Genomic DNA, 12,210 nt, shown 5'->3' on the forward strand with positions numbered 1-12,210 from the left:
CCATTTGATGCATAGCACTGAACGTGAGATTAAATTAGGTCGAAAGATGGTCTGAGGCAAGTTGTGACTGGCCTTGTTTTCCATGCTAGCTAACAGGCTTTACTTAATAGGAATAGGTAGCTAAAGTAAAATACTAAACTTGACTTCCATAAAAATAACCCTGAAAGATAGCAGCGAGAAGACTGATTTCCATCCTCCAGAATTGGTTCTCAGGGACTCTTTCTCATTTTTTCATATTACTGCAAAATCATTTGGTAGGAAAGAAACATGGGCTTCCCAGATGTCTCAGCAATGAAGAATCTGCCTGCCAACTCCAGAGGAGAGGCAGGTTCAATGCCTGGGTTGGGAAGATCTCCTAGAGAAAGCAATGGAAACCTACTGCAGTATTCTTGCCTGGAGAATCCCATGGACAGAGGAGCCTGGTGGGCTACAGTCCGTGGGGTCTCAAAGAGTTGGACATTACTTAGGCATTAAAGAGCAACAACAAGGAAAGAAACATATAAACTCCTCTCCGCACTACCTCCCCCCCACCCCACCCTAGGCATCTCTTTCTCTCTCCACAAAGAGAAAGTCTTGGAGTGGGCTTTTTTCTTTCTCTTCATGTTTGCCCTTTTTCACATGTAGAGAAGTAACTATTCTGATTTCTGTAATATGCCCTTGTTTATAGTGCAGTGGTTCTGTATTAGGGTGTGCAGTAGAATCACCTGGAGGGCCTGTGAAATGGAACGTCCAGGCCCCGCCCTTGGGGATTTCTGATTGGTGGGTCTGGGCCCAATAAGCTTGTGTTTCCAAGTTCCCAGGTGATGCCAATGCTGCGCCACCAAGTCTCAGGCTGGAAACCACTGCTTTAGGTCCACAGTCTCCTCCCTAGAAGCCTCAGGAAACAGTAAGTATTTTCTTTTTCCCTTTTGAGTTTTAAAAACAATAACCCCATGCAACAGGAAAGAAGAGGGTCAGGGGTTGGGGCTACCATCCCTTTGGTCTGTAGTTGAGAAAGGGGGCCTCCACTCAGGGCTCAGGGAGGAAAGGCTCAGCCGCAAAACTTGGAAATGGGAGTCTCGCACCCTTTGGCCTGTGTTTGAGGGTGAGGGAGCAAGGCACCTCTAAGGGTTCTAGTCTTTGCTTCTGGGGCCCAAGAAAAGATGCAGTGGAACGCCCAGGCTCTCTGAGGGAGGCTGGCTCTTCTGGGCTGGCTGAAGAAGTCTGGCTCTTCTGGGGCTTGTTCTGGAACAAGGGAAAGGGGGCTCAGACCATCCTGTTGGCCCAAATCATGGCCCCTGAGCCCTGCATTCAACTACCGGGCCAGTGTCTTCCAGGTCGCGGACTCAAGTGGCTGAGCCGTTTTCTTTTTCAGTGAGTTAAACTCATCTCTGCTGGTCATCGTTCCATTTTGAGGAGGCCCCTGCTCCACCTTTTCGGTCTAGGATGCCTTGTGTATGTCAACATGGGCCTCTTAGTGGGTTTAGCTGCTTCACTTAGGTCTAGTTAGACTGAGAGTCTTGTGTTGGGGCCTAGGCCCAAGTAGAAGCTCTAGTCTGTTTACTGTTTGATACTTCTATTCACGAGATTTCAGACAGGAAGACAGCATGAGGGGCAAGTCATAGGAATGGAGCGGCAAACATTTCCTCATACTCTGTGCCATGCAGAAAGAAAGTTAACTTTCTGGAGAATCCGAGTCCTTGCTCACGTGAGCTGCTAAGGCCAAGCGTTGGCCTAGAAAGCTGGAGCAGGTTGTGTATGGTATTGCCGTGACAGGCTGATATTATATTACTGAACATATCATCAGTGAACAAATAAAAAGGAAGATTTCCCCAACTTGGTGGACAGAGGCAGAAAGGCTATTAGATGAAAAAACCTTGAGAACATCCTGAATGTCTGAAGCAGACTGTTTTCAGGCGTGAAGTTTGGTCAGTTTTACTAGAGCAGAATTGGTTTTTTAAAAAGCGTGTTTTCATCTACCAATCCCAAACTCCCAGTCTATCCCACTTCCTCCCTGTACCCTTGGCAACCATAAGTCATGTCTATGAATCTGCCTGTGTTTTGTATATAGATTCATTTGTGCCACATGTAAGTGATACCATATGGTATTTGTCTTTCTCAAAAAACAAAGCAAAAAAAGTGCATGTTTTTATTGTCAGTTCAGAGACAGATGAGCAGAATAGTGGAAAAAAAAAAACAAAAACTGAAGGAGGATGTGCCCATTGAAATGGGGTGAGAGAGGGATTTTCTTAGCCAGAGACTGAGAACTCAAAATCTGAGAACACGGATATGAGTGGGAGAAGTAGGTGCACCATATTTAATTGCTTTTAGAGGAAGAACTAAGAATGAAGAGGATGTGGTTACTAGACCAGAGACTGGATTTCTCGCCTAAGTTTTAGCCACATTAATCAGCACATTCTTAGAGTGAGCCAGGATGGTTCCCAGAGAAAGACTGTCTGGAGGACATTGTTGAGAGACCTCCTCTTAGCAGCAGCTGGGGGAGGTGGGGAGAAGTGGCCTGCCAATCCTGAGGGCAGATGGAAACCACCCCAACACCTGGGACAGACGTGTGATGAGGGTACATGAGATTCATGCAGATTGCTAAGGGAATATCAGCATAACATATTTACTGAGTTTTTAAGATACAGCGGCTAGTGAGAACAGGTGTGCTACATCCTACGAGGAGAACACAGCTAGGACATTCAGGGGTAGAGAGATTTAGGACAGATAACATCCTAAATTTCGGCTGTAAAGGTCAACATGATTGAAATGAGATCCCCTGAGTGGCAGGTCACATTTATTTTTGGCCAACCTGGAACTGACTGCATTTTTATCTCTCAGGCTGGGGACAAAATGAAATCCTCTGAAGGTGTTGAGTGCTTAGCCCAAGAGCAAAGTGAGGGGAAGGCAAGCCGGGTTTTCCCATGAGCAGGGCTAGCCCCGCATCTGGTTTAGAAGAAAGAGAAGCAACTTACAAAGTAGGTTAGAACATTTTAAATTCACTTGGCCTGCTGAGAAGGAGGAGGGGGGAAAAAGAAAAGAACCAGAACACTCAGAGACCTAGCCTTTGTGATAGAAAAATGAGGAAAGAAATTTCACTGCTAGGGAAATAGAACAGGTGAGCCAAGACCTGGACAATGCAGAGGTTGAGAGAGAGGAAGATTTGCTGGGGAAGCATGTGGTCTAAGGCGTATTGATTCTTACTGGTCCCCAGAAGCACACATGCTTTTGGAAATACATGAATTTGCTGAAGGTAATTTTAAACTGAGACAAACATGGAAAACCAAGGACTGTCCTTAAGAGAGAAGCTTCCTAAGCCTGTGTAATACAAGAACAAGAGGTAGAAGCAATAGCCAGTCATACACAGAAATAAATATGCCTTAGTGTCTTGCTGGGGTTGGATAACATCACGGGGGAAACAAGGCAATGAGGTTGGTTTGGCGAGCTTCCTGTGAGAAACATGATAAATGTGAGGAAACCGCCTAAGAGCCCATGCCACTGGTGCATAGAAACTGTACACTGAGTGCTTCAGGTGAGGTCTGAACCTGCAGTTCCGAACAGAGGTGGCATTTCAGAGGGCCGGGTAACCTAGGAGACTGTGTCTCTGCAAGTGCACTTGTCTAAATCAGAGAAGAAGCTGTATGATAGACGGATTCTCCCCCTGCACACCCCCGCCCATAAATCATAAGGTCACACTTGGGCTCTCAATAGAAGATTGATAATATAAGGATTAGGATGTGGACATCTTACTGGAGTTGGGGAGGGCTGTTATTCTACCAAACACGGGGAGCAAGGATCTTCAAATTCAGTCCTCTAAACTTTATAAAGCAGAGAGATTTTCAGCTTATTTCTTCTCTTGGAAAGTAATGGGGAAAGTGAAAGTGAAGTCGCTCTGTCATGTCTGACTCTTTGCGACCCCATAGACTGTAGCCTACCAGGCTCCTCTGTCCATGGGATTTTCCAGGCAATAGTAATGGAGTGGATTGCCATTTCCTTCTCCAGGGGATCTTCCCAAACCAGGGCTCGAACCCAGGTCTCCTGCATTGTAGACAGACACTTTACTGTCTGAACCAGCAGGGAAGTCCAAGTAATGGGGAATACACATTCAAATTTGAGGCATTTTTTTAATGCTACTATTAATTGTTTATCCTCATAGGTGATATTTGGATGATATACTGGGAATGAGAAAAGGGGAAGAAATGATGGCCTAGGACGAAACCTGTGATGCTAATTTAACTAATGTCCTGACTCTTCCCGAGGACCTCTGGGAACAAGAGCTGCACTGCCCACATCGTAGGAGTGGCCCTTGTTGTCCTGGGCTCGCAGTCAGAATCCAGATCCTGCAATGAACTGATGATCGATCACAGCCCTCCTGGCTGCCAGGGTCTTGGCCTTTAGACCCAATGGGTTAAGAGGCAACAAAAGTTAGGGAGAAGAGGAAGATGCAGTCAACCTTTTATTCCAGTGTCAAGAAAGACACTGTTCTTTTCCCCAGGAGGGCGACTATTGCACTGAGCCATTTCAGATTTTCTCTCTAGCAGTTTTCTTGAGTTTCTACTCATCTGATTCCTGAGAGTCATTCTCTCTCTCTCTGCTTGCCTCAAGGCTCCGTAATTCCTTTCTGCTTCCTGTATCAATGTGATAAGACTCCACTGACCTTTCGTCCCAGTACAGCTTCTTAGCTTGTGACCAGATGAGAGAATCTGATAAAGCCTTCCCGTAGGTCCCATTAGCATGAAGAGGGATGGGGTGAGGGAGTCACACTGGTCCTCAGACCCAAGTAGTAGTCTCCAAACCGACTCTTTTCAGAAACCCTACGTTGGTGGTTCCTATACAGTTTCTAAGATTCACAAAGTTGTTACTTTGATCCCCACTGACTTTTAATTCTTTGAAATTGCATTCAAAGATTAAACCCAGTAGGATTGGGTGCTGTGCTAAATCACTTCAGTCATGTCCAACTCTTTGCGACCCCATGGACTGTAGCTCACCAGTCTCCTCTGTCCAGGGATTATCCAGGCAAGAATACTGGAGTGGGTAACCATTTCCTTCTCCAGGGGATCTTCCCCACCCAGGGATCGAAACTGTGTCTCTTATGTCTCTTGCACTGGCAGGCAGGTTCTTTATCACAGTGCCACCTGATTGGGGGTGGGAGATGGGAGAGTCCTCAAACCTACAACATATCTAGGTTGGAAATAGAGATCCTTGAAAGCAGAAGCAAAAAGATGTTAAAACACTGTTCTCGTCCTACCAGAGCTGTGATCTAAATTAATACCCACAGCTTTGTAAACACATATGCATGTTCATGGAATCGTCACCCACAAGGCTGTGATCTTCATCATTATCATCTTCATTAAAAGCAGATGGCAGCAACGTGTTGCCTACACATTTAGATAATGTTTAAATAATTCCTGGAAAAGCAGCCCAGCAGCCTAATCTATTCTTTAAGGAGCTTCAGTGGGAGCTGGAGGGGGAAGGGGTTTTTTATACAGTGGCTCCAAAAAATTAATTTATGGCCTAGGAAGATGAAGTATTGAAACTGGAAAAACATAAAACCCAAAAGATACTAAAATCTCATCAATATCATTGGGATAAATTTTTGAGCTGTACCATTTTTATTCGATTTTTTTTCCCATTACAAAAGTATTTGGTTTCTTATAGATTTGGAAACCATAGAAAAGCAAATACACATGCATTCAAATGTGTCCCATTTCTACCCAGGAATCATTGCTATTTAGGATTGTGGTGACTGCTTTTGTTATACACAGCCTAGCCCTTCCACTCTGGGGCTATCCTTGAACTTCTGTATAAACACTTTGGGACCATCCTTGAACACTCCTATATAAACACTGTGTAAAGACTCTAGGATTCCCTGGTGGCTCAGACAGTAAAGAGTCTGCCTGCAATGTGGGAGACCCAGGTTCGATCCCCAGGTTGGGAAGATGCCCTGGAGAAGGAAATGGCAACCCACTCCAGTACTCTTGCCTGGAAAATCCCATGGATGGAGGAGCCTGGCAGGCTACAGTCCATGGTGGGGGGAGGGGGCACAAAGAGTCGGACACGACTGAGCGACTTCACTTTCAAACACTCTGGGCCTCTCAGAACAGCTCCCAGAATTTTCTGTTTTGGTGTCTTTCCCTGGTTATGCTCCCTGCATCAGCCAGATTTTGTGTTCTGCTTCTCCAGTGACAAAGCAGATCTCAGTTTTCTGGAACACTTGTTATACTGTGTTTGCATCCCAGCCCCAGAACCTTGAAGGCAGGAACCCTTCTGTGCTCTGCAGGCAGATACTGAGGATAGGGAGGATCAACCCTGTTGGTCTGCTGAGAATTTGTTATTTTTTGAATGCAGCATGTTTTTCAACTAGTTTTTCCCCTGATAACACAAGATGCCTTGAAATCTGTATCATTTATTTTTCCTTTTAGAGACAAAAGATCATTAGAAATAGCCTACGCTTATATCCTCTGTAGACAAAATCAGAATAAACTGATCTTCCCCGCATCATTATTTTTCTTCTTTACTATATGTTAAAAAGTGAGCAGAAAGTTTTTTTTTTACATACTATTTTTAGGGCTGAAACACCAAAAAAAAAAAAAAAAGTTAGCTGCTACAACAACTCAATTTTAAAATGATATTACAATTCTAAAATGAAATATATCTTTCAAACTTTTGGCCATTGAATAGCCAGTTTTGTTTTTTTCCAGTTGGCTTCTTTACTAGTTGTTCAGTCTCCCCCTTTAGAATAGTTGTAAAAGCTATGTACTATAAGCTGTGGCTATTACTGGGATAAAGTATTTTCCTGGACAAACAAAAATATTTTTGTGTAGTGATTATTTTCAGGGGCGTTTATTTGATCTCTTCAGGAACTCGGTGGTGCAAATGAACCAGGGTGTTTTTTCTATTGTGTGAGGGGGAAACCGATTCACAGAATGTTTCATAACTTGATTTTCCTTTCTTGTGGAGTATCTCGGACTTTTAATAACATACATAAGCCCTTGACTTACACCGGTGTGTGGTCACTGCAGTGACCTCAAGGCCACACAGCTCGTGAATGGCAGGCCTGAGACCAACCATCCTGTATCCAGGTCTATCACTCTTGGTAACTCACATCCCTTTCTATCCAAGAGAACTACAGTCGTTTCTATTTAGGTGACTTAAGAAACATAAGAGACCCTTGACTGGAGAGCTTTTGCTGTACAGAAAATTCTCATGTTTGAAAAGCTTTATGCTGGTGTTGGTGCTTCACAACTGTGTCTAAAGCCATCAATCGCTCAGCAGAGAGCATGCTGGGAGGATGGAGGGAAAAATGAGCACCATGATGTCTTCCCAGTTCTGGAGGGTCCTCTGGAATGCAATTTCCTAGAGCTTGTTATTAATTCATCCAACAAATATTTATTAAGCACTTGCTCTGGTTCAGAGCCTGCTCTAGTTCAGGACATAAAGCAGTGAATAAAAGAGACAAATAGCCCTTCTTCCTGGCGCTCACATTTTTATAATTGTCTTGGGATTTTATTTTTGTTTATATTGCTGTTAAAGCCTGCCTTTAACACCGCGTATCTGAATGTGATCACTATGACTGATAATTTTCATGGCAGGAGAATCCTTATTGTTTACTAGTTGCTTACTTGCCAGGCACCATGCTAAGCGAGTCACCCTTTATCTCATGTAATCCTGGTAAGCTCTGTGTCTCAGGCTGGTATTGTAATTTAAAATTACACTATAAAATTAGTACATAGTAGGTCCAGGATTTTCACATAGGTCTGACTCCTAAACCTTTACCGCTCTCCATACTGGCTTCTGTTAAGAATTGTTGTCTTAGATTGAAGATCCAAGCTAGTAGTTCAGAGTGAAAATTGAAATTGCTTTTTCTTTTATTATCAGATAAATTCAAAATAAATTAGCCTTCAAATCAGATGGAAAGATACATTCATCCTTTAAGTCCTTTTGTGAGGAGATGAATTACAAATGGAAACTTCAGGGCAGAGGATGTGTGTTTCATCACTTTTGTAGCTTATCAGGTATGTTTCTTTTAAAAATGCATTTATTTTTGGCTGCTGAGTCTTTGTTGCTGTGCACTGGCTTTCTCTAGTTACAGAGATCAGGGGCTACTCTCCAGTTGGAGCATGCGGGCTTCTGGTTCCAGTGGCTTCTCTTGTTATGGAGCAGGGGCTCCATGGTGCACAGGCTTCAGCTGTTGCGGCACATGAGCTTAGTAGCTGTGCTGCACGGGTTAGTTGCTCCATTGGCATGTGGGATCATCCCTGGACCACGGATCAACATGGTGTCCCCTGCATTGCAAGGCAGATTCCTAACCACTGGACCACCAGGGAAGCCTTTATCATGTAAGTTTCTGCTACTGTTGGAAACGGTACAAGATAACCATGGTTAGCAATTGTCTTCCATTCTTTGTGGTCTATCAAGAATACACAATAGACCATATTGCATAAGGTAAAATTATTGCCCATAATTATTTTTGACTTTATCTTTGTTGGAAAATACACATTGTAACTTAAGCTTATATTAAAAACATTAATTTATGCTGAGGCAAGTGAATTAGTAGAGGCTGACAGATCTGTGTATGACATTTTGCAGCTCTTCTCTAACCCAGGTCTTTGATCATCTGTATAACCCCTGACTCAAATTTTTCTTACGAAATGTTTGCCTGCTTTAATATCTGTTACTATTAATTGTTAACTGGGTCATGTCATCGTGATTTCAACCATAAATTCAGCATAGCTGTACATTCTAGGATTAGAGGCAGTTTAGATCATCACAGATGCAGAAACAAGCATAATGTAGTGGGGGGAAATTAATGAAGAAAGAGTATCATGTGATATTAATAGTGCTATTTATTGTGAGAGCATCATATGGCAGGTACTCCTGGATAGTAGTTTATGTACATTATCTCATTCTGTCTTTACAGCAGCCCAATCTAAGACATAATTGATGCTGAGAAGTTATAACTTGCATGCGGTTGTACTGCTTAAAGTTATTCAGTCAGGATTGCTGCTGCTGCTGCTATTAAGTCGCTTCTGTTATATCCGACTCTGTGCAACCCCATGGATAGCAGCCCACCAGGCTCCTCTGTCCCTGGGATTCTCCAGGCAAGAATACTGGAGTGGGTTGCCATTTCCTTCTCCATGAGTCAGGATTGGACTTCAGGTGATTTAACTCTTCTCCACCATGTGATGGTGTCATGAGAATTCAGAAGTAGGAGAAATTAAGGCAGACTAGAGAGACAGGAAGGCTTCATGGAGGCAATTTCTATACACTTAAGTAGAACTTGCAACTAACATTTGAATCCCACTTGCATCCCTTGAGCGTTGCAGGTGTAAGTTTTGATAGCTACTTCCTTAATTAAACTAAGATTAGATAAGCCATGTGAGCATTACTATTGATAATTAGTTATCTAATCAAACAGTTGTAATGATCGCACCTCTCTGTATCTCTTATGTCTTATCCATATTTAAATCTGTGCACATTTTATTGTGGTTATCTTCATTTTTTTTTTGGTCACAGCCACAGAATGCTGAGGTTTGATTTCAAAGTTGTCTTCTTGTATTTTGTCTCAGATTCTAAGACTGCACCAAAAAGAAGTTATATAAGATTTCATGATATTCTTAATCAGAAAAAAAAAATTGTGACAATGTACAGCTATTTAGAAAAAATCATTAGGTACCTTGACCTTTATCATGACAAGTTTTATTATGAAGTCAATTGAAACAATGCTCTCTTTGGCTTTACAGTGCACCTGTTCTGTGCCCAGAGCCATGACATCTTTACTGCTTTGTTACATGAATCGGAAAAATTTCGCCTCTAGATTTTTTACATTGCTCAGCAGGGGAATGTGCCTTGCTAAGGAGAGGTAGGCATCTCTTCCTTGGGTGAACGCAGCCTAGAACCAGCACACAAGCTTGGCAGGTGAGAAGAAGGGTGGACAGCAGCCCCTACTATCCCCTACTTCATGTGAAACACACGAATGACACAATCATGCATGTTTGTGCCTGTCACTCTAGAAGGAATACCTGGAAGAGTGCTGAGTGTTTTGCATTCAGTTCTCATAGATCTATAGTAACCTGTTAGCATGTAGTGAGGAAACTGACTCAGGCAAGTGAAGAACACAGCTATCGTGTGTGGGAGCCAGGATTCAGACCAAGGTCTGATTAATTCTCAAGTCTGCCTCATTCTTGCTGATCAACTCACACCTTATCTCTGCTCTGCAAAAATTTTCAAATTTGTTGGTGTCACAAACAACATTCATGGAAAAAAACAGCAAACCAAACCTTCTATTCCTTGTGCACCTTAAATGCATCTCCATTTCTTTGCTTGTGTTCAATCTCTTCCTTCTACAAGGAGCCCCTGTTTCTTCTTACTTGTGTTCAAATCCTACTTATTCTTCTAGAAAGTGATCTTATGCTACTCTCTCCATAAAGCTTCTCTTGATTCACTTTGATAGGGAAATAATCTTTCTCCTACAAATCACCAAAGCACATCCTTCTACCATTCTTTTGGATCTGATCTTGCTTGAACTTGCACTATAGCTGTGTGTTCATATGCTTTTTCCCCTCCCCATGGTCGACTATAAAGTTTTGAATGTTACTTATATAGAACTATTCTTTTTATCACTGCTGCCTGGCACAGTGTAAGAGCTTAAGTTATTTGACTCAATGAATAAATGCTTGAATGAATGAGTTAATCAACACTAATCAATGTTTCTTTTGAATAAAATAGTTCTCAAGCAACCCATATCACTGGAAATGACAAAATTTGGATAAGATACTTTAGAAAAATATTTAAATATCTTGGAATCTTTAAAGGGCTGACATTGCAAATGTTATGGGTTGAATTATACTCCCTCCCCAAATTCATATGTTAAGGTCTTAACCCCCTTCAGACTGTGACTTTATTTGGAAATAGGATCATTTAACATGTAATTCATTGTTAGGAAGCTAGAGAGAAGCAATGCATGATCTATAGAGGAATAATTTAAACAACAGGGGCTTCTTTATCTGAAGTCATGGAAGCCAGAAAGAAGTAGCACAAAATATTTCAAAGACTGAAGGAAAAGAACTGTCTGCTCTGGATTTTATAGGTGGCAAAAATATTCTGCAGGAATGAAGGAAAACAAAATATAATGAAAGAAAACAGAATTTGTTGCTATCAGAACAACCATTCAATTCAGTTTAGTCACTCAGTCGTGTCCGACTCTTTGCAACCCCGTGAATTGCAGCATGCCAGGCCTCCCTGTCCATCACCAACTCCCGGAGTTCACTCAGACTCACGTCCATCAAGTCGGTGATGCCATCCAGCCATCTCATCCTCTGTCGTCCCCTTCTCCTCCTGCCCCCAATCCCTCCCAGCATCAGTCTTTTCCAATGAGTCAACTCTTCACATGAGGTGGCCAAAGTATTGGAGTTTCAACTTTAGCATAAGTCCTTCCAAAGAAATCTCAGGGCTGATCTCCTTCAGAATGGACTGGTTGGATCTCCTTGCAGTCCGGGGGATTCTGAAGAGTCTTCTCCCACACCACAGTTCAAAAGCATCAATTCTTTGGTGCTCAGCCTTCTTCACAGTCCAACTCTCACATCCATACATGACTACTGGAAAAACCATAGCCTTGACTAGACGGACCTTTGTTGGCAAAGTAATGTCTCTGCTTTTCAATATGCTATCTAGGTTGGTCATAACTTTCCATTAAAGCGTGGCTAAAAGAACTTTTCTCAACAGGAAAGAAATAACAAAAGAAGGAGGTGGGCTTAGAGAAGAAAGAAAGAAAGATGAAGCATGTAAATCTGGAGATAAAAGGCTTCCTTCTGAGAATGAGTTTTTTAAAATTATGTTTGGTTGAAGCAAAAATTATGATATTATCTGATGTGGTGCTTAATGCATCTATTAATAGAAGAAATTATTAACTTGCTGCTGCTGCTGCTAAGTTGCTTCAGTTGTGTCCCATTCTGTGCGACCCCATGGACGGCAGCCCAACAGGCTCCCCTGTCTCTGGGGTTCTCCAGGCAAGAATACTGGAGAGGGTTACCATTTCCTTCTCCAATGCATTATTTATATATTAAAAGTGAGGTGAATAAAGGGACCTGTATGGAATTAAGATTTTACTTGACATGGTAAAGTGTCAATATTGGAGATTCTATGTTATGTGCATGTATTGAAATACACAGAGTAATGACTAAAATACTATTTGAAGTGATACATTAAAAAATTTTATATATAAATCAAGGT

General features: G+C 42.3%; 1 long non-coding RNA gene across 14 annotated transcripts in view; it reads left to right on the plus strand.

The window, feature by feature from the left end:
* Positions 1-691: 691 nt before the first annotated feature.
* The window catches only part of LOC123464776, a 78,220-nt gene continuing 66,701 nt past the window's right edge, over positions 692-12,210 (plus strand). For 2 of the 14 annotated variants that reach the window (XR_006639822.1, XR_006639810.1), the window contains exons 1-2: positions 738-886; positions 7,858-7,994. This is a non-coding gene — a long non-coding RNA (uncharacterized LOC123464776). Of the gene's footprint in view, positions 887-7,857; positions 7,995-12,210 lie in introns of all 14 variants that reach the window. The other 12 variants (XR_006639817.1, XR_006639812.1, XR_006639819.1 and 9 more) reach the window with 12 other exon arrangements.

Source organism: Bubalus bubalis, chromosome 12, assembly GCF_019923935.1.
Source record: "Bubalus bubalis isolate 160015118507 breed Murrah chromosome 12, NDDB_SH_1, whole genome shotgun sequence".
Lineage (NCBI taxonomy): Eukaryota > Metazoa > Chordata > Mammalia > Artiodactyla > Bovidae > Bubalus > Bubalus bubalis.